The following is a 23277-nucleotide window of genomic DNA, read 5'->3' as shown; positions in this document are numbered from 1 at the left end:
GACCTTGGGGGTATACTACTCCTCTCGATTCCTCACGATCAATCAGGGATTTTCTCGCATCTCTCTTTCTGCTTGGAGATGCTTAAGTGGAGAGACGATGGTGTGGTCTCCCCGCCACGGCTCTGACTTTCCACACATCTTCACGCGCGTGTTGTGTGTTTGTCCAGGAGGGGGGAGATTTGCTGGGGCTTGGGGAATGGGAGCAAGAGTGAGATGAGCACATGTTGGTGCTGTGAGTGTGTGTGGCCAGGGGCAGGAATATTTAGTTGTAAAGCAGCAGCGGTGCTCATAGAAGTGTGCGCTAGACAGACAATTATCATCGTTGTCGCTCTCTTGGCGCTGGTGCCTGTTTTGTTGGCTGGCGCAAATCAACTAGGACAGGGCACTCACGGTCTCACTCGCTCTCGCGATCGACGTACCATCGGAGCCAATATACAACACGGGGCAACCAGACTGCTTTAGGAGAGCAAATATTACTACCTAAAAGAAAAAAAAAAGTGTGTGAAGGGGAGCACAGATACTTCTGTGCTGGTTGTTAGTGAGAGAGGGGACGATAGATGTGCAGAAAAAAAAAAACAGGCAGCAACTGATAAAACACAAAAGTGCATTTGAGTTCAACAAGTTGTAATTGTGGCGAATGCATCGATATATCGCTACTTTTTTTATTTTACCAATTTTTCAATGGAAAATCACTGAGTTTTCTCGATGCGTTTTGTGTGTGAAAGTCCCATACTTTAGAGAGGATTTATATTGCAGAGTGTTCTGGGGGCTTTTGAGATTGTGTTAAATTGGAAGAAAGAGTTTCATTTCAGTGAAAAGTTTTATAATCTCTCATGTGTTCTATTCAAAATTCTTCAACTTCATTCACTCCCCAATCGTTCACTCATTATATTATCTGGTTCTCCTCTTTTGGGGAGTGAGAGAGACTATATAACACAAAAATTCAATTCGTCAATTCGTTTTTGCTGTGATGCTTCTTTCATGTATCGTCGATTATTTATTGTGATGAATTGAAATTTTTTTTTCGTGGGGGGTAGGAGGCAATCCAGAAAGCAAAAACTCAAGTGCGCTATAGATGAGTGTATTGAGCCAAAAACAGAATTATAAAATAAAAAGAAATAATAGAGAACGCGAAAGGTTACAAATGAAATAATTAATTATGCAAAAAGGAAGAAAATTGTGAGTGATGCTGAAGAACAGTTTGAATACAAAGTGATGCTTTTCACCTTTTTCGCGCCAAGCAAATTAATTTTGACCAAAAAGCAAAAAGAGGAAAAAAAAGCTCCAAAATAATCAATTTGTGTACACCAAGTATCTTTTCTATATTCCTCCTCACTCTCTGTCTCTTCCTGCTAACGATTCACGGTGGACACACCGAATGGAGAGTATTTAGTAAGGTTTATATCACAAATACATAAGAGATATTGTGTACATAATTTCTTGAATTTCTTACATACTATCTAAATTCCATACGGAGATAAACCGGATTTTTTCTCCACAATTCTCACAATATTTTAAATATTTTTCTCATATTTTGTCTTAACTTTAAGTCTCATCAAATTCCATCCACTTTATATTTTTTTACTTCTTTTTTCCTCAACATTACCATGAACCATTGCAACATAGCAATAATTTTAAAGAAAAAATAAATCGATATTTCAAAGTAAAATGGATGGAAAATTGTAGTAGGAATTGATTGAAATAAAAATTATTTTTATTTTATTTTCCAATAAAGTTCAAATTCACATCAAAATTGTCCGAGTGAAAATCGGGATAGAAAAGAAAGTGAATTTCATTTGAGAAAAAAAGACTTAAAAGTTGTTTTTTAAAGTTATTCAGTGTATTAAGAATAAAATTTCTATTTGCAGAAAACATTTAACAGAGTTTTCCATTGCACTCATGTAATCTTTTAGCTATCTCAGACGAGATACTCGAAAAGATAATTGGGTAGAGATAAGTTGTGAAATATACTTCTCCATAAAGCTGATCAATTTTTAAGGACATTTCGATCGGAAGTGCAATTAATATATCACCCTAAGAAGTGTCTCTGCTGTAGTTCTTTCTATCCAAAGTAAATTGATATGCATTCAATGTCGTGAGAGAAGAAATATTTGTGACTGTGAGATACTCTATCAAAAGTGACGTTATAGTGGACTGTTGGGAAAATACTGGTGTTCAGCCAGAAGTGTATTTGAACATTGGTCCAAGTGCAGCACAATGCAAAAATAAAGGTCATCCTCAAACACCGTGCTCATGATACAGTGTCGTCTGGGTCCAAGGTGGTAGTGAAAAGCGAAAGGAAAATTCATCACGACTTTTTGCTTGTAGCTTTTCTCACGATTTGTGCCTCTGCAGACTCCATTTCACGGTGAGTTACTTTCAATGCTTTCCTCTCTTAATATACTGCAATTGTGTAGGGGTTGGTGATTAAACAGGACAGGCTGTGTGCATAAGGGGTGCAAAATCTACAAGAGGAACTTCATCTGGTTTCTGCAATGTACAGAAAAAGATGAACGTTTTATGTAATGCTGCAAATATGTTAGGTTTAGTTTTAGGTCTATCAAAATTTATTATAAAATATTATAGCGAAAAGTTTTGAAGTTCCCGATGACGGAAATTTCATGCCACTCGATTTTCCTCTGTTCTCTAATGAATTTGACCAATAGTCCTTTTCAGGAAGTGTGAAGTATGGGACTAGTTATTAAAGTTACATATTTTCATGGGTCAGTTTAAATTAAGTGGTTAAGTGGGTCAAAAAGACTAGAAAGCAGCATATTTTCTATAATTTTTTTTTTTTAACATAATAAGTTTCTGTTTCCAAAACGGTTTTGCTTAAAAAAAAACTAGAAGTATATATAAAAAAAAAACAAAATAATTTTTCAATATGAGAATTTAAAAATTCGTAATTTTTAAGCTTAAATATTTACTATACAGCAAATAGCTGGAGACTTGCAAAAAATATCCTAGATTCCTTCAACCTTGTCCTTTGCAATTACGTACAAACATGAGAAAGAAATGACTTTAGGTAGTCAGGAAAAATTATTTTCTCTATGGGACACCGGTGTTCCAATTTTCCTTAAAGGGTTAACTCATCAGCTAAAAGGAACTATTTTCTGTTTTGACGTGAAATGAAAAGACTCTCAGAAATTTTGTCCACTGGGAAGTATGTTTTTTCAAAAACCGCCTCTAAAAATCAGATCTCAGTGGCTGAATTTTTAAAATTTTGAAATTAAAATTTCAGAAAATATAGTTAACATTATCTTTAAGGGCTCGAATTAAATGTTTTTCTTTTATATTGAAAAAAGATGTCAAAGATATACGCTGTCTTATTAGTCTTTTGGACCCACGTAACCCCTTAAACAATATTGGCAAAAATCGAAATTATCAATAATTTCTGCGAATAAAAGGAGATAATTAGTTTATTAGTTGTTATTGTTATATTAATGTATATATAAGGCGGAGTTATCACTTATGGATGTTATACTACTTATGGACAGCGTCCAAAAATCTTAAGTTTTTATCTTAAACAAATTTTGAAAAATAATAAAATTATTAGTTTATGATATGACTAACAATTTTGTGATTTTTCAAAATCTGTTTTAGGTAAGAACTTAAGATTTTTGCAAGTTGTCCATAAGTCTGTAACGTTCATAACTGGCGACTTCACCCTAATATAATGTGTGTTTGAGCTGCTTTAGTCACATATAGGTATTATTTCAAATTCTTGTACAAATTCGAAAAGAAAAGAATTATTTTAGAACTCACAGTTTCCAAGATTTTAGATCAATGAGGAAAGCTTATGATAAGTTTCTAAGTGCTAATGGAAAATATTCAAAAAATCGGTTTTGTGTTCAAAAATTGAAAGGAATTTATAAAAAAAATCTTTACTTACACGTTGTAACTTGTAACAGATATTTTCCTCAAATCTGAGATAAACTTTTTTAATTTTGAAGTTTTAATGTATTACATAAGTAAATCGACTGTTAAAAGCTGAATGTTCAATTCTTCGATAAAGTATAAGCCTAAACCTTTAAATATTGAAAATTTTGAGTAGAGTTTGTATTAAGGAAGGTATCATAGTTTTAAAGCCAGGAAAGAAAATCTTCAATTCTAGCATTAAATATTTAAATCTTTAATTGAGGTGATCCATTACTCTACTAATAGTTTTTCGTTTATTTCTAGTATAAGTACTGGAAAATGAAAAAAAAATACAAAATACGAGAATTCTTATTATAATAGAAAAAAAGAATTTTTCGGTTTTTTGTAGAATGAAAGTTTTGCCAAAAATCCTACGTAAAAGATTGTTAATTAAATAAAATTGAATGGCTTTTTGATAACTACGCAAGATCTTATAAATTTGATTATTCTTGATTATATTTACAAAAGGGGTGGCAAAGCGTCCCAGGCTTTACGAAGTTTTCAATTGTGACTTAGATGTCATACCTCAAAAGTACTTTCTCATCATTAACCGTTTTCCGGTTCCCAACCGATTTGAATCGATTCATAAATCACTAAAAAAATCCACTAGACTACAAGAGAAATAGATTTGATATTCGGACAAAAATTGCTCATAATATAACCGGTTCATTACCGATTTATAACAAGATTTATAATCAATTGAAATTGATTCAGGCTTGTCAGGAATTCCAATACCTTTCTAAAGAACCCAAACATGACACCATTCGGTTTAGAAATGTGTGATTCTGGAGTATTTTTAAATTTCAAAACGAAATTCTGAGAATAATCTCTAAAACATTTTCAAAAATGAAAAAAAAATCGCACGACACGTTTTCCAGCAATCCCAAAAAAAAAACATTATTTTGATGGAGAAAAGAAGGGTTGAGGGTTGAGAGTTGAGCGTTATGTTAATGGTCCCAGAGTCGACTTATGGCGCGTCTTATTTTAAGTTAATATATTATGTATAATAATGTATAAGTATTTTGACTATACTTATTTATGGACAATAAATTTTGTTTTGTAAATATATTTTTGACATATCAATGAGAATGAATGATATCTACCAATAGTTCTAGCACCTTGCTCATTCTTATGCACAGCGCACAATAACTTTTGTTTTATAAACATGTTTTTGACATTTCAATGAGAGTGAGTGAGATGTAGATCTAGTCATTTCGCTCACTCTCACAGTCAATTTTAAAACATATTTACAAACAAAAGTTATAATCCCTTGGGCATTATAGACAGTTTCGAAAACATGTTTAAAAAGCAAAAGTTATTATGCATTGAGTATTACCTCCATGGGACCATGTTTTGGCAAAATTTGTGAATGTTGCTGGATGTTTTGTGAAAAATTGCGTTACGGTATTTGTAACTTGGGCGTATAAGATCTTATTGGTCTATAAGACAGGTCGTAAGAGGTATCTATTTCGTATTTTCGGTAACCCCCTATATAAGTGAACAACGTTAATTTCCATCAAGCACTCCGAAGTAATGGTTCGCCTAATAGATCACTTGAGTCCTATGTGTCTTATGAGTAGCCTCTTGATTAGAGATGTATTCATTTCGAAAGGACATTCTTTCCGTTGAATAACCTCCCATTAATATAATGGTCCTGTCGCAGCATCTGCTGGAGTTTCTCTTGCATTCACATGGAAGCAATATTTTTCTGCAATCTCATATATTTGGTGTTTTTATTTCTTTGCATTTATTGCAATTTACATTGCATTCTCCTGGTGCTTTTTTATGAATACCCAAAGCAATGTGCTACACCAGCTCAAGGTATAATGAACATGAGGCGCCAGTGGTGTTGTCTATTTTGACGGCATGAAAGTATTAACTTGTTTGGGGATGGGTTGTACTGAGAGTTGGGTTGGGGCGAGGAAAAAGAAATTACATGGCTGAGGAATTGCAAGTTTCCAGCAAGTTTGCGCGAATTTGTTATTTTCTTTTTTTTTCGATACCTCCGTCCGTACTGATGGTGTGTCCGTGTAAATACACCTCTAGGCGACCAACGGAGTGATTATTCAAATCACCATCGACCTTGAACTGAAAAAACCCGACCGAATCGTCAACATGCGGAATGAGAAATCGCGGCGTCGGGGAAGCAATAATTTTCCCCCACAGTGCCAATTAATTTATTATTTATTTTCTTTCTACACTCTCATCTTAATCTCAAGAGTCAGTGAAATGGCTCTTTTTCTTCCATATCACAGGTCAAAATGGTAAAAAATTCAGTTTACTTAAAGCACACACATTATTCTGTTTCAAAGTCAGCCCCCCTATCTAAGCACGTTTTTAGCACACGTCACAGGTGTAATATGTTTGGTTTAGGGGGATTTCCGAGAAAAAGAAAATATGTACCACCTTACGCACTAATATTTTTCTTCAACAGTTATCACTGAAAGGCTTTTTTTTATACATATCTTTCATAGTATTGTTATTTGATCTCACATGCATATACCACCGCATGTTCGCTTTTGAAACATCCCGGCAAGTGTTGGAAGATATCTCTTAACACTTCGAGCACCTTTTTTGCTCATCTTCACAAATCCACTTTGATAATATATTAATACACATGTGTGCAAATATTACAGATGGAAAATGTAATTAACACAATTTTTTTCTTCCTCTTTGAATAATTTGATTTACTTGTTAGAGGTTACTAATAAAGCACTTATAGCTTATCTTATAGCTTCACATTGGACGAAAAATTTCTGTGGATAAAAAAATTAAAGAAAAAAAAAACAAGAAAAAACGTAAAGTATTTGAACAAATTCTATTCTCTATGCTATGAATCTTTGGTGATTTTAAATAATAGTTATTGAAGATTTAAATGCCTGCATATTTGTTCTAGGACAAAATGAAGCAATGTATTAAAAATCATTTTTAGAAAAAAATCGACTGGCCTTCATGTTTAATAATAATAAAGTCAACAGTTCCCTAAGTGGCAACTTCAACATATTTTTTAATTGAAGATTTAATAAAGATAAAAAATTTTGGAATTCTATGAAGATTTTGCTAATTCTGATCTATTTGGCAGCCTTAAGCTCAAAATGGACTCAGATTGATCCTCGAGATAATTTAGTCCGTAAAATTTGACGGTGAAGTATCAATCCAAATTAACAGATCAGAATCATTACTGGGGACACACAAAATGCTCGTAAATCGTACAAACCACTAAAAACATTGCAAAAGTTTGCACTTTTTTCATAAACATTCTTACATTTGTACATGATCACTTGACGAGTTTTTTTTTTGTAGAACAGTTTGTTTGTCTGACAAAACTTTACGAACAAATTACAAAATTTTACGAACATTTTTCTGTGTGTTTACGTATATTTGCGAACAAATGTTTGTAAATGAACAAAATACTCATCTAGTGATCACGTGACGAATAATATTTGTGAAAAAGTGCAAACTTATACGATGTTTTTAGTGGGTTGTACGATTTTCGAGCATTTTGTGAGTTCCCAGTAATCATCCTGATCTGTTAATTTGGATTGATACTTCGCTGTCAAATAAACAACGTTAAATCGACTTATCAAAATTCGTGCAAAATTCGTTTTTTTCGCTTTTCGGGTATTCCTTGACACCCTCTACTTTCCCTATGAATATTATACCGGAAAGTGAATTATTCTCAGAGTTAGGGGAGACTGGGGCAAAAGGCTCTGAGAAAACTTAAACGTTTTATAATGAACATATTCTTAGGAAATTTACAGCTTTACAACGTTGCAGAAGACTATTTTCCTCTATCTAGAAAGAAATGTGATTTTCGAATCATTTTCTAAAAGTCGATTTTGTGGAGGTTCTCAAAATTTGCTGGGGTAAATTTTGTCAGTCTTTGGATAATTTGTGACGTTTTACTCTCGCAAATGTTAAAAATATCAAATAGACATATTTTTATAGGAAATTTATTTCTCTACAACTTTGTCGAAGATAATTTTTCTCTATCTTAACGAGAAATGTGCTTTAATTGAGCTAATCAGTGTATTTATATTTTCTGTAAGTCAAATATTCCAAAAATAGATCTCAAAATTTCATTTTTTTATTTTACATAATCCTTCCTCAAATCCTTTGAAACTTTGTAAGTTTAAGAAAGTTCATGGAGGCTATCTATAATAAAAATTTCAAGCCTCAGTCTCTTTTATTTTAGAAAATAGTGAATATTGAAATTTTCGTTTTGACAAATTTTGCCCAGTCTCCCCTATAGGTGTTTCGAAACTTAAAAATCCTATAACTCAGCATATGTAAAATCACAGCTTGAATGAAATCGCTCTCCTGTAAAGTTGACCATTTGCTACTTATTCGTTTTATAATCTGAGATGTCGAAATTTTAACTATAAATCGTGTGCATTATAGTTTCATATTGAAAATTGGTTAAAATTACACACAGAGAAATTTTAGTGGAATGACAACTCCAATTGGTGTTGTCGGACACACCAACCTCAACCCCAAAATCAACTAACCCCAATTCGGTGTTCAGAATACACCAATTGGTACCAAAATAGCAACCAACACCGGTTTTGGGTTTCTGATTACACCAATTTCACACCAATTATTAACACCAAATTTAGCGGTGTTAGAACACCATTGTGGATTTTGTATTACACCATCTCAAGACGATATAGGTGTTACTTTTACACCAATAAAAGTGTGAATTTTCCACCACTTTTTTTAATATAACGATTTTTTTAAATGTTCCCTTATCGAAATCCATATCCGTATCGACATAAAATAAATAAAACACGAAATTTGTATACTTGGTAAAACTTTTTATTATAAAAAAATTTTAAATCAGAATTTACAACATTAAATATAATATAAAATTAATTTTCTTTCATTTAGGGGGAGGCTTTGATGTTTCGCACATAAAAATGCTGTTCAAGTTCAGAGATTTTTTCTGACTACCATGCAAATCGTATGGATTCTCCAACTATGCAAAAAAATGTCTTACTTATAAGGTTCATAATCCCACCTCACAAAATCCCAGGAAGTCCTTAGATTTTCATCCAAAGGAAAATGAAAATTTCATGGCGATTTGTCCGATAGATCAGTCAAGTTTCCATGGTAAAAATCTCGTTCATTTTCAATTTCGTTGATCGATACTTGCATATTTCCTGAGACGTTTTCCAAACTGCCCTTTTTAGACTCTTGCCTTATTCGTCATTCGCCCAATTTGGACTGAAATTTTTCAAAAGATATGTCAGTAAAAATGCATTAACACAATTTTGAATAAATAATTGGGATTTTGGAGATTTACTGTACTGAGGGGAAATTTTCTGATAAAAATGATTGATCAAAGGGCACACTCACCAAGAAATCTCTGCGCAATTTCCACTGGAAAACCCAAATTGACACAAAAGAAAAAAACACTTCTGTTATATAAATTATCAGTAAATAAAATACTTTCCGAAAATGCACTAATTAACACAATAAACAATTGAAATGAAGCGCAGAAAATTGCGTAACATAAATTCCGCACTCTTCACTGACCAATTTGATACTGATGCAACGGGGAGGGAAGAGAACGCAGGAATGATAGTGAAGAACACCGGTTGGCGTTCTGACAGCACCATTATAGAGAATTGATTGTGTTACTATTGCACCATTTTCGATATTTCTGTGGTGGAGTTAATACAACACCTCCAAAGCATTTCATACAACACCATTGATTCAAAACTTGGTGTTAATTTGGTGTGAATGGTACTACGTTTGGTGTTCAAGCAACTCCAACACCAAAATCAACCCCAAATTCAACACCGCTTTCTTAAAATCACTTCTCTGTGTGTAAGCAAACAAAATTACGTCAAACTAAAATAATTCTAAATTTATGTATGCAATTTTCATGCTGAACTAGAAATATAAATTTTGAATACTGCAATATTAAAAAATTAGCTCATAGGGTGGAGTCTACACTTATGGATGTTATACACTTATGGACAGCTTGCAAAAATCTTAAGGACTTACGAAAAACAGATTCCGGAAAGTTGTAAAATTATTAGTTTATGATGTAATTAACCATTTTTTGATTTTTCGAAATCTGTTTAATGTAATAACTTAAGATTTTTGCGTTGTCCATAAGTGTGTAGAACATCCATAAGTGTAGACTCTACCCTACTACATCCATACGTGATGATGATTTAAAATTTATAAAAAATAGATTTTTTTAAAGATTAGATTTATTTGCCAATAATTCATGCCCCTGTTGGATATCTTTGAATTGAGACCATCAATATATCACATCGTTTTTCATATATTCTACAATACCTATATTACAAAAAAGACAATAAAAAAAGTATATATAGATAAACAAGACACATAGTGCAATTGAATAAGAAAAATTTTTGAGAGGAAATATTTCAATAACATTTTCAAATTTTCCTATATTATTACTTTATGTATTGTTCATCAGAGATATTTTTCATTTTTCCATTGAATAACGCTATCTATTCTGTTCTATTCAGCAAATATGATGTGTATACGTATCGTGGAAAAAAACCTTATCTTCTTCGTCATGGGAGTGTGTGACTTTCTTATCAGTTTGGAGCAGGTCATGCATTATAAAGTTATTATTGTTGGTCATTATAGTAGATTTGTAATATGAAAAGAAAACTGTCTGCCATATAGTTCTTTCTTGTTTCCTTTGAAATATTTCCCAATAATGGCGTATTTAAATAGGATTATTCTACGATATAGGTATTGTGTCAAATGAACGTGTTTTTCCGTCCGGATGTAAAATTTTGAAATCACATCAAAAGAATAAATCTTTCCAAAAATATCAGCTATATAACAAATGAGAAAATCGCACGTATATACAAATGTCACAAGCGTAAGATTGGAGCAAAAGAAAAATAACAAATAAGTTTTTTTCCCTGGAGGAAGAAAAAAGGAAAATGAAGCTAATCTTGTGAAGTACATTGTATAAATTAACTTCCGTGACGTAAAAAGATTTTAGAGAATTTTGTGACGATAAGATGCCACGAGTTTTGCTTAAAAGTTTATTTCCTGCCTTTTTAGGAGGCAACTATTACAATTTGCACATATATACACAATTCACTTTTCAATGCTACGTAGTTAGGGACTTGGATGGGTGAAAAAGTAAGTAAATGTTGAATATAGTATGTGACAATGTTAGAAGCTCAATTGCGTACGCCACATGTTCAAAGATATTGTGTGCATGGAAAGCATAAATAACACATGAGCGTGTAAATGTATACAAGCATGATTAGGTTATCACTTATCAACAGTAGCCGTAAAGTTTGTTCTCTGTGTTATATTGTGGGTTATTATGTACAATAGTGTCAAATTATATTGCATGCGATCTCAACATTATTTTATATAACAATAATTCCATGTGTGCAATGTTTGTACATAATTGGAATTCTGTTAAATTTTTCTGATTAAGCTATCATAAGCTTTTGAGTTTAGAATATGGGTTTTACTTTAGTTTGCGTGAAAAGTCTTGGGAACGGAAATGTGAAAAATAGTACGACTATAATAGAGTCAACGTGTTTGGTTCTTATATTTTTGTGGTTTTTGCGATATTAGTTATTATTCTTACTAGTTTACTCGTTAAAAGTTGGCTCAGGTTGTTATAGTTATCAAATGTAGTTTAAAAGAGATGACAAAGCGTCTCAGTTTTACGGAGTGCTCGAACTCACGAAAAAGAGCTATCCGTGTATTATCTTTTCGCATGGTTTTTGAGTAACATATCGCTTTACTACCGATTAAATTGATTCATAATTAAAAAAAAAGAAAAATCATTCGTAATCATAAAAAAGACTGTCCTAGATAATGTTGACTTGTGGGGAGTCGTCGAAGATCGGAAGTCGATACCTCTTGCCGTTTGGCTTCTAGCCGTGCCATAAGTTGAAAAAATAGTGAATTATGTAACTGATCTCCCTTTCAGTTTGAGCAGTAAAAAGCTTAACCTTTTGATATTACAACCTTATAAGGAGATGTTTTCACTGTTTTGCTCTTCAGTGGATTTGTTATCAATGATAAAAAGACGGCGATGGCCACAGAATCTCAGATCTTACACACAGCTATATATGTGCTGCGCTCTTAAGTCACTAATGATGAAATAAATATAGAAATAACAAAGAAAATGCATTTAGCATAATTGCTGATTTAATTGACGAGCAAAATGTTTGGACCACCCCCTGGCATGTAGCTTGGGGAGTTGAAGACAAATTTCACATTTTACATACATGGGAATTTCTCTACATTTGCGACCGTTACGCAAAATAGCTTAAAAGCAAGGACTGAACTTCTATTGTAAGGTGCTGGACCCTGTGGAGGGATAATAATATACTATATTTGTGTCGAAATACTTTTGGCCTGCAAGCTTTGTGAGCTGAGGCCATGGGCTGGATTCACGTAGCTCCATATAAAAAAGACAATTTGCCGTAGGGTTGATTGGGACGTATACTTCATGGATCATTTTTAATGTTTACAGATCACTGTGTAAAATTATGAATCTTCGGATGACGAAAGTTTTATAGGGGAAGTGCTCATAATTTTGGACAGTCTGCTTATAAGCATCGAAGTTCCAAGTTTGAAGTGCGATATTTTCTATACTAATTGACATTTCTTGTTACTCTCTTTTCAGAAGGGTTGCTTAGAAACTTAGCAAGCTATTTATCGTTTTATTTTTATTAAAATTAGTTTTAATACATTTAAAAATGAATTGATAAGTAGAGGTGACCTTGGCTCTTATTTTGGACAGCTTGTTTATTAATTTGTCCAACTTGACTGTAAATTTGGACAGCTAATCCGTCTCAATAGGATGCCCATTGTTCTTCATTTGATGAACCAATCTTACCAAGTCCTCTTCCTGTTCATGTAAGGGAAACGTAGAATGTCACAAGAAGCCCGGAAACTTTCCATATCATTCATTAAAGTGAGTTGACTTCGGTGCTCCAAGTACGTGCGGATTCGCTCATTCCCTGACCTTTCCGGGAGCCTTTCAAGGCATTTCTCGCTACATCTCTTTCGTAGAGATGATGCTCCTTTGTTTCTCCAGGCATTTGTCCAACCTAGTCATCACAAAAGCTAAAACTTCACGAAATTTCGTGAGAAAAACACCTGTCCAAAATAAGAATCATCACCTCACTGGTTAATGTCTTAAAAAATTTCCCATTTTTCACACGAAAAATATAATTCACAAGGCAAATCTCACTTCAGATCAAATGTACAAATCATCAGTAACGTGAATCAACACAATATTCAATGAATATTCAATAATATCACTCAAAAACAGCGAACAAACTTTGTTAGTACTTCACCAAAACTAAAAAAGACTGAAGTAAGCCACGAAGTTCTGTCATATTTCTCGCAAGCAATTGCTCACACTGAATTTTCAACAAAGCAATTTCAACTCAAATTGTATTCAAAATTTAACGTATTTAGTGTTAAAATCTTCCAAAAAGAAAAAATATTTAGATAGAATTCATTATTCATCAAATATTGGAATAAAAATCCATCATTTTAATCAATTTATTTTTAGTGTCCAATGTTATCCTCAAAGTGTCCAAAATAAGAAACTGGACAAAATTATGAGCATTTCCCCTACTACTCGTTTTTTTCTGTATTTATAAATCTCTGTTTTTATTTAATTTTATTATATTGTTACGTGTGCGGTAATGCAATTCATATATGAAAATTTGTAGCAAAAACACTCTTGGTAATATTATTATGGAGGATTATCGAAGATCGAAAGTTGATGATATCTCTTAGTTTAACTTCTAACCCGGTAGCATGTTAAAGATTTGTAAAAAAAAGAAAATAGAAAAAGTAACGATAATATCAATTAAACAAAAGTAAAAAATCGCCAAAATATTTTCACGATTTCATAAGCCACTATGAGCCGATAATTGTTTCACTTATTATTATTATTTCAGTAAACTCTTATGCAATAAAATCTTTTGGAACTATACAGAGGGCAAAGCATAATAAAATGACCAAAAATTAAGCCTTATAAATGCGTGACAAGGCATAATAGAAATAATTAAGGGTTTTTACTTGCATTTTTCCACTTCTTATGTAATCATTACTTCCCTCGTATAAAATAAATATTCATAGTAATTAGTCGTTAATTAGAATAGCTTTAAAACCCTCTGAACTTTCATTTATTCTATGAAATGTTGAATGAATTAATCCCACCCAGCATAAATGAACTTTGAATTTCTTATGCAAATTAACTATTGTATCACAATTTCTGTTTATTTTATAATAGTTCTCTGCTCAATAATTCATTATACACAGCGCTAATGGAATTAATGATATTGATCCAGGTGGAGTTATATTCTATAGAGAAAACATTTTGGGAGTCTGAAAGGAATTGGATAATTACGCGTAGTGGAAAATTTACTAGAATTGTGAATTATAAATAAAGTTAATTTAATAATAAGATAATAATATAAGGGCATTTAAAATCATCGGAGTAAATCGTTGATTACAAATTCACTGAAGTTCAATAGTTTTCCAAAAACTAGCTTCGATAATTCTCATATTTCGAAATTTAAAGCTTTAGAATCAAGTACAAAATTAAAGAGTATGTATTAGTATACTTTTTTTCCGGAAAAATAATAAAAATCAATTGCGATTTTCTCAGAAATTCACTGAATTCGTTATCTCCAAAAAAAAATTTTCCAATGTTGTCCAATCTCAGGCATGATTTGCATTGTAAAGAATGTTCAATATTTATTGGAAAAGTTTGCAAAGGTCTCTAACGTCATAAAAAAACCTTTTCAAATGTACACACTTAAATTTTCCATTTCTATTTTTTTTATTCTCGTCCCTGTTGTGGACAAAGTTTCTCTTTTAGATATCACAATCTCTTTGTTGTTTCATTTTCTCTGGGGGGGGGGGGGGGGTGAAGGAAAAATTTGCACCATTGTGTATTTTATTTGAATGTAGCAACTATAAATAGGATTTGGGTGAAAATGAATTTTCATCGTCATTCGGACGCAATTTAATATCAAATTTTCTTGTGCTTTGCTGCGGATGATGTCATGTGTTTGTATATTTTCTCTCTTGAATAAGCACACTACAGTATATGGAGAATATGTATGTTTATAATCTTTTAATTTGTCTTTTAATTAAAAACTTTATAAAATTAACATGCGAATACATTATTGAGTAAAATGATAAATTTATTTATAGGGGAAACTTAGGCAGTAGTTAACATGGTATAGTTGTAAATTTGGCACTAATTCTATTTCTACATTACTTAGATATACGTTGACCACTTCTTCATTGGACAAGGATCCCTATAGTATCTATGAATTCATATAGGTTTCATCCACTGTAGTCTAATGTTTAATTTAAAAAAATGCGGTATTTACAACTGCCTCATATTTAGTACTACTCTAGTTTTCCCTACATCCTACGAAATTCAGATGCTCGCTTCGCATGAAGTGAACTTTAAATTAAGTAAAAGTATAGGGGAGGGTGGGACAGTTTTATCCTTAAATTGTAAATTGGATTTTGACATCGTTTTTTTTTTTAATAAAAATGATAAACCGAATTAAAACGAATCCAAAAATAATCGGAATGTATAAACTGTGAATTACAGTTGGGATTGGAGATAATAAAAATAGGAACAATTATTCTATTGATCTATTGTGGAAGCGGTGATTTCACCTGTTTGGTAAAGTGCGTGAAAGTCTACCAATGCGCGGCAATTTCACGAAAAAATGGTTTAGTTTATAGGTTATAAAAATTTGTATTTATTTAAGACTTCAGATACTGAATGGACTTAAATCAGTATTTTAGGACTTCTTAAAAGCTTTAAACACATAAAGATATATTCGAACAAGGATTCTATTATATAATTTTAATACCATTTTTTTAAATATGAGAACTTAAGATTATTTCATAATTTGTTATTAATTGTTCGATTTTCGAAATTTAGTCCAATAATTATGTTAATTATAATTACGCCAAGCCGTCGCCTCCCGACTTAAGCAAACCTTTCGTAGTTGTGTTTAGTACATTTAGCACTGCTAAACTACTTCTGAACATTGAAAGATCACAATAACGCTTTAAAACTTATTTTATTTAATATAACAGTCTTTTTAATAATATTGTATAATAATTAAGCTTTATAACTATCAAGAGTACAGAAAATTTTCCAGGAAATATTTTGAAAAATATATTACAATGAAAGTGACGCTTTGAAACTATTCATAAAACAATAAAAGACAATTTTTATGTCTTTTAAATTTTGTTTTAAAGATACTTTAAAGAAATATATATTTTTGAAATTTCAAACTTAATCGACTAAAATGACAAAACATTTTCATTGAACATTTGAAGTTTTTTTTTAAATTAAAATGGTTTGCAATTATTAACTACAGAAAACGCCAACATGAGCCTACACTGTGAGAAATCCGAAAAAGTTAAAATAACATATCGGAAATGTTAATTTTACCCTGCATTATTGATCTGAAATCGGTGTAAATATTATGCTTTTTAGGTGTATTAGGGGTTAAAGTTACCCTTTTTCATGTTAATTTTACCCTTAAAAAGGTGTAAAATTAACATTAAAAAATGTTGATATATTTTTACACCTAAAAAGTGTTAAAGTTACGAGGAAAAAAAGTTAATCGCACCCCCTCTTTTTTCTCAGTGTACATGAAACTGATCCTCTCGTATACCATCAGAACTTAAAGCAAAATTGTCAGAACCATCTTTAAAATTTTGCCAATGATAAATATCTTATTATAACAATGAAACTAGTATAGTAAATTATTAAAATTATATTAATTCCGTAGATAATTGTAATGGTTGTGAAAATGGAATCCTAAGAGGTTTAATTTTAATGAAAATTTATAAATCAATTGCAGAACTCAAACGAGAAGCGTTGCGATATTTTTTGTGAATATAGTGCTTTAGGCACTACTTCTTTAGTGATATAAAGGTTTTATCCCATTCTTTTCAAAAGGATAAGAAAAATATGAAAAATCATAACTGCCCCAACCTCCCCTACTTGAATTTCATGGCGTGTATTTGTCATTTTAGTAGTTAACTTCGGTTATTTCTTGTTAAATTCAGAATTTTCATATTTTTTCTTGTGCAATTTTGCTCCTCACTGTAATTTGTGAACTCTGTGTTTAGAATACGGTGTAGAATGAAAGAGAAAACGTTGTGATATCTCCTAAATTGTAATATTGGAAGCAATTGAAGTGGAATGTTTTTCAAATGTTGTACATCAGTAGGTACTCTTTACATTTTTTTTTGTGAAAAGTGTTTTCTTTTTCGAAAAATTTTCCAATAACTCCCCCAATTGTGATGATGCATTTTTCAAGAGATTCTGCTGTTTATTTGATGATAAATATCTTTCGAAAATCACACAAATAATTTTTCTACTTATTCCTGAAACTTTGATATAGGATTCATCGTTCACACATCGTGCTCGTCATATTGATGGGAAAATTGTATTTATTTTTGAATCGCTAAAGCACCAATAAATTTTCGTTCACTGACTTGAAGGTGGTGCGTCTGTGCCTTGGCTTTTAACCCATAAGTAAATATTTAATCAAATGAAGATATGTATGTCTATATCTCCTTTTGCATATATTGCGGAATAAAGGGGGTGTCGAAACTCATGAGTTTTACTCTTCATACGCACTTTGATATTCTGCTTTCGGTATAAACTTTGTTCGATAGATTTTATTCGGTTTACTTTTTTCTCTACTGCCTTCTTGCTTTGCGTTATTTGGCTTCCGGTGTTTGAGCTTTCGATTACCTTATTTTTATTTTCAATGCTTTACCTTCTAGTTTTCTATACGTTGATTAATTCGTATTTTAGATATTTTGTTTTTGTATATCAATTTCTCTTTATCACTTGAAAAATTTCATATTTTATGTTTTTTACTAGGGATCTCAAAATTGTTAATAACATACTAACTGTGTCTCTAGAAATAGTGGGTTATTTTAATACGGAAATACATATAACAATTGGTTCCTTTTTTTTCTATAAAAGTGGCTCAATTTTCTCATTACTAATACCATTTCAATATTTTTATGGAATAAAAATGCATTATTTAACATTTCGCCCCTTGGAAATTGCAAAGGACCAACTTACTCTTTTACAATGTTGAAAATTTAATGCACTTAGGATGAGAATTTAATAAATGTTCAGATGATGTTAAGTCAGTAAATTTCGTTATTAGAAAAATTTTTCAAAATTTTACTTTTTTTGATTACTTGCGCAATATTGTTTCAAGTTAAGGGCACAAAATAGATTTATCGTTCAAGTTTTTGTGAAACAAAGGACCAACTCAAGCCAATTGATGCCCTGTCATTCTAATTTCAGGAAAATTTGTACATAATTTAGAATGACAAGGAGCTAAAAAACATTTTTTGAAAGATAAAATTATGTATGTTTTTCATGTTTATATTAATGTTCCAAACCATTATATATCGAAACATATAACAGCCAAACCATGTATATTAAAAATGTATAATATTGTATAGTCCCAACTTGTTGCATTCAACCGGGGCATTAATCACCAAATAAATATTCTATACTACTCTATTCTATTCTAAAACAATGGAAAAGAAATAAATTGTTCTTCTTCAGTCATAGAATTGAGACAATTATTTACACAAAGTTAAATCTTTTATGCTGTCTCCCGAAAAATGGCTGAAAACGAGTTTGCCCTTTGTAATTTACAAGGAGCGAATTGAAAATGCTGTGGTTTTCTGGTATCATTGTTTGGATGTTTATACGATGGTTTACCTCATATTAATAAGAGATTTCTTCTAAGATTACCCAAGCAGCAATTTCTTCTTAAAATAGTCTTGTAGAATTCCCTAAGTAAGACACTATAGCACCAAAAACCTATTTATTTACTTATAACGCTCTTGCTTCCATCACTGAGATTACTGTAAGTCAAGTGGCGCACTCTTAAGGATCTTAAGAGCTGCTATAGGAATTTCTACAGAAAATTTTCACTTTAAGTCTTTTAAAAATGCACTAAAAGATTTGTCTAATATTTCGTTCTATAAGGCAGCTATTTTGCTTCTTGGATAAGTTCATACCTTAAATACATTGAAATTCAAACACAAGATCAAATGAGTTTCTGCTTAGTAAAAGAATCTTATAGCTAACAAATAGGGGAAAGTGAATGAGGAAAGGAATGAAATGAGGATGGTAGTGGAATTACTTCGAATGACATCACAGAATAAAATGATTGAGTAAATATTGAACAAACTTTTTTTTTCGCTTAAATTAATACATCAAGTCTGATAACTGTGCGTTTTTAGCACTTTTTCGCTCCTTCCCGTCGTTTTTAATCACCCTGGAGAGACGAGAAGTAGTCGTACACTCTTTTCGTTCATAGCAAACAAAATCAATTGAATATGATTGATGTATCGATATTTAATTGCTCTAATTGATTTGTTGATGATCCACATTGCATGTAGGAAAAGTGGATCTCTCCGGCGAGGTACACGGTTAACAATGGTTTTGTAATGTTCAGTTTGAAGATTAAATTGAAATACTGTAAAAGTAGTTTACTGGTAAAGTAAATTCAATATATGAGATTATGGAATTATCAGTCAACATTGTTTGTATTGGGTAGAGACTAAAGAGAATTACATGGTTTATTCAAAAGGATGATATTTACTAAGAGCATGTTCAAAATCGATTTCCCAAAAGGAGATGACTAACGTAAGCATTATGACACAATCAATTTCCAACTGTGTAAGAGTCCAGATAATATCGCAATATTGCTGATGAAATTTGCAATAATAATTAATTATTGTGAACACCCGCGATCTGTTGTTTATTTTTAATCTACTTAATTCTATATTGTCACACGGAAAATTTCTTCCACTGCCATTTGAGATCTTAAACAACCAAGACAGTTGGACATAATTATTGAAGTTGGCACCGAGAATGGAATTAATTGAATGGTCTCTTACAAAAAAGGACATTAATTACTCTATTTAAAAAGTTCAACGTAGTTCTTAAATGAATAAAATATGAAGGAGTTTTAAAATGATAAATGCTACATTTTGTATGCATTGAGTACATACAGTTTAATCGCTCTTATTTTTTTAAATGTACATTGACGAATTGAAAATTTTAATGAAGGTGTGAATGCGTGAGGTGGGTAATTTTTCATAAATTTGCATTCAGAGTTTGTCGTTGCGATATTTGGTGTAATTAATTGATAATTTCCACTTGAACAAAATTTCCCTGGATAATATTTAAAGAATGTTTGTTGTTGGATTTTCCGGCATGCGGCACAGCATTTAAAACAATGAGAAAATGTATCTAATTACACAGTAAAAGTTTTAATTAACCCTCCGAGTGGAGTGTTATTTGGAAGGCGAAAGAATTAATTAGCTCACTACATCTTTTTACCTCTACTTCTTACCCTTTCACTTACTTTTCATCTTGTTTTTTATCATCCTTGAGCTCAATGTGTAATTTTAAGAATGGTCGTCATTTGGAACTTTTTTTATTTATCAAAGTAGCACCTTATCTGCAGCATCACATGTCCTTCTTTTTACACACTCCTACCAGCATGTTTACTCTTTTGCACTAACTTTGGAAGAAATCTTCTCGTATTTTTTTTTGCACAATTCCCTGCGGCTTCAAAATTTTCTTTTTCTCACTAAACAACACTGTGAAGAAGAAATTTTTCTCAACTTTGTAACACAAACTGTGTTGGGGATTGAAGAAAAAAAGATCTTGTATGTAAGTGCTATTGTCTTTCTGTGTAACCGGGATAGAAATTTGAAAGTGTAAAAAGAACTCCTCTCACACCTTCAGTCAATATGGATTATTCATGCAATTCAAATTTATTGTGTGCCTCAATGTGTGTTTTTCGAGGTCTAAATATTTTATTGTGATGAGGAAAAAAATGAAGAAAAATTTTATTGTGTTATTCCATTTAAAGCCAAAATAAGCTAGGACAAGAATGTCTCGTAACATTTTTTTTTATTTATGTCAAGTAGTAAAAATTATTTATGCGTTTTTCCTTGTATTCTTCCTAGGTCCTCCGGAAATTGAGCTTAGATATTCTGGTATTTTTTTGTAATGCATATCTTTCTCCTTGGGAAATTCCCAAATTTTCTTAGAGAAAAAAGATAGATAAGATAGATCACTCTAAAAATTTTGTATCCCTTACTGCTGTTTTTCGGTTCACGCCGATTGAAACTGCTTCATAAAATCAGAAAGGCATTACAAAATCAAAAATTTGTTTGAAAAGTGTGCATTTTTGAATGCTTTATCCTTTTTTTTACCTTATAGCAAATTTAATAATCATGATAGCTGTTAAATAATTTTAAAGGAATTTAACTTATCATTAAAAAATCGGTAAAAATCTCTTACTGTCTGAAAAAGAAAGAGATCGCTTTTTCAAAATAAACCAAAAACCTTGGATGGAAGAATAGGGATATATTTTGGGAAAAAAATATTCACTTATAAGGAGCACGGGGTGCACCGTAGAACGGAAATCAATACCTTTATCCGTTTGGCAATTCTCTCATTAAGAAACAGACGAAAAGATGGACAATCACGTGTCGTTATTTTAATGAAACTTTAGGGCACAAAAATTTTGTCGAAATACGATTTCACGGAACGGATATATTTAATTCAAAATCGATAGATTATAGGGAGCAATAAAAAAATATCGTCAAAATGTGAGTTCTCGGTGTTAGGACAGAGTATTCTTGCGTTAGTAAGTTAGAAAATTAATACAATATTTCCAAAATTAACTTCACCGCTGGCGCTGGTCAGAGTAATATCATTTGAGATGCTGTGCTACAAAGGAACTCTTTTACTCCCTTATAGAACTCATTTTGCTTCCACTGATTCAATTTGATAAAGTTTGTGACTTTCATTAGAGACCATATGTTGTTCAAGAAAATAAGTTCCATCTTAATTTCCGTTTGGTAACTTACTAATTCTACTTTCTTTATATACGTAATTTAACAATTCTGAAGATTAGGATATACAATTTCCTTGTGCAAATCTATAAATGTTAGAAGTTAGACCATCATTTGATGTAGAAACATATATTAACTGTGATCCCCTCACCGGAATCGCTTTTCTAAATTTTACGTCCTTATCGAGATTTTATTCTATAATATTAGATCTAAGACTATAGTAGTTAACCTTGTTTAACATATTTTAGATAAGATTCCTAATGTGAGTCAACCAACGCTCGGAATACCGTAAATTCAATTATAAACTCAAGATGTAATTGTGAATAAATCCAATCTTAGAAATAAGAACATAAATATCTGAAATTTCAAATGGACTTGTTTACATGAAATATATTAGGATTGGGTGGGGTAGTTTCACACAATTCAAATCTTCTGAGATTTATTGTCTCAAAAATGTAATAGTGGCAAATCTTAGAAGTCGATATACGTTATGAAAAATGTTTTGTATTTTAAAATTAGAGCGTTCTTAGAGCTAGTTTGGTGAATTCAAAATAATTCAAATCTTAATTGAATTTTGTAAAATTCGTCTATAAACTTTATTTTAAAATAAAAAAAATAAATTCAGCCACTTTTGCAATTTCGGCCACTTCTTTTGTTCCTCTAATTTCCACTAATTTTTAGTTTTTTTTTGCATACTTTAAAATAGAGGTGAGCAAGAACCGTTTGAAACTGAACAAACGTCGAATGAAAATTGTATGTCAATGGTCAAAAACGCTGCGACAAACTTATTTTGACGTTTATTCGGTTTCAAACGGTTCTTGCTTACCCATGCTTTAACACTTTAACGACGAGACACTTTTTACGGACAGAAAATCAACAATAAAAATTAAACTGGGAAACATAATCAATGATAAGTTTTACATCTAACCTTGGAAAGTTCAATAGAGTCTGATTCGCTGTATTTTGTGCTTATATGAACGATAGGTACAAAAATAGCTCAAAAATTTAAGTAATTTTTCTGACAATACCAATGAATAATATTTTTCGCTTTAATGAAAAATATTACGTATGAGTATTGTAGTTTTTATTGCCAAAAGGGTTTTGCTTAATAAATATTAGAAGTATAAAAAATAAATAAAATCAATTAAGTATGAATAAATTTGAGAATTTAAAAATTCGCCATTTTTGAGCTTAAATATTTACTACATATTATCAAATAACTAGAGACCTGCAAAAAATATTGTAGATTCCTTCAACCTTCTACTTTACAATTATGTACAGACATAAGAAAAAAATAATTTCTGGTAGTCAGGAAAAATTATTTTCTTTATGGTACACCGGTGTTCCAATCGTCCTTGAAGGGTTAAAGGCTATACAATGCAAAAATTAAAACAAAAAAAATGCCGC

At 31.4% G+C, this 23277-nt stretch overlaps 1 protein-coding gene across 7 annotated transcripts in view; it reads left to right on the top strand.

Annotated features, from left to right (window-relative positions):
* The first annotated feature begins 200 nt into the window (after positions 1-200).
* LOC129804746 (high affinity cGMP-specific 3',5'-cyclic phosphodiesterase 9A) overlaps positions 201-23277 on the top strand; it is a 145365-nt gene continuing 122288 nt past the window's right edge. For 2 of the 7 annotated variants that reach the window (XR_008752019.1, XM_055852318.1), the window contains exons 1-2: positions 201-1392; positions 1869-2368. The gene's annotated coding sequence lies outside the window, so the exon portion shown is untranslated. Of the gene's footprint in view, positions 1398-1868; positions 2369-23277 lie in introns of all 7 variants that reach the window. The other 5 variants (XM_055852363.1, XM_055852328.1, XM_055852355.1 and 2 more) reach the window with 5 other exon arrangements.

Source organism: Phlebotomus papatasi, chromosome 1 (genome assembly GCF_024763615.1).
Source record: "Phlebotomus papatasi isolate M1 chromosome 1, Ppap_2.1, whole genome shotgun sequence".
Lineage (NCBI taxonomy): Eukaryota > Metazoa > Arthropoda > Insecta > Diptera > Psychodidae > Phlebotomus > Phlebotomus papatasi.
This window is presented reverse-complemented; position numbering and strand designations above follow the sequence as displayed.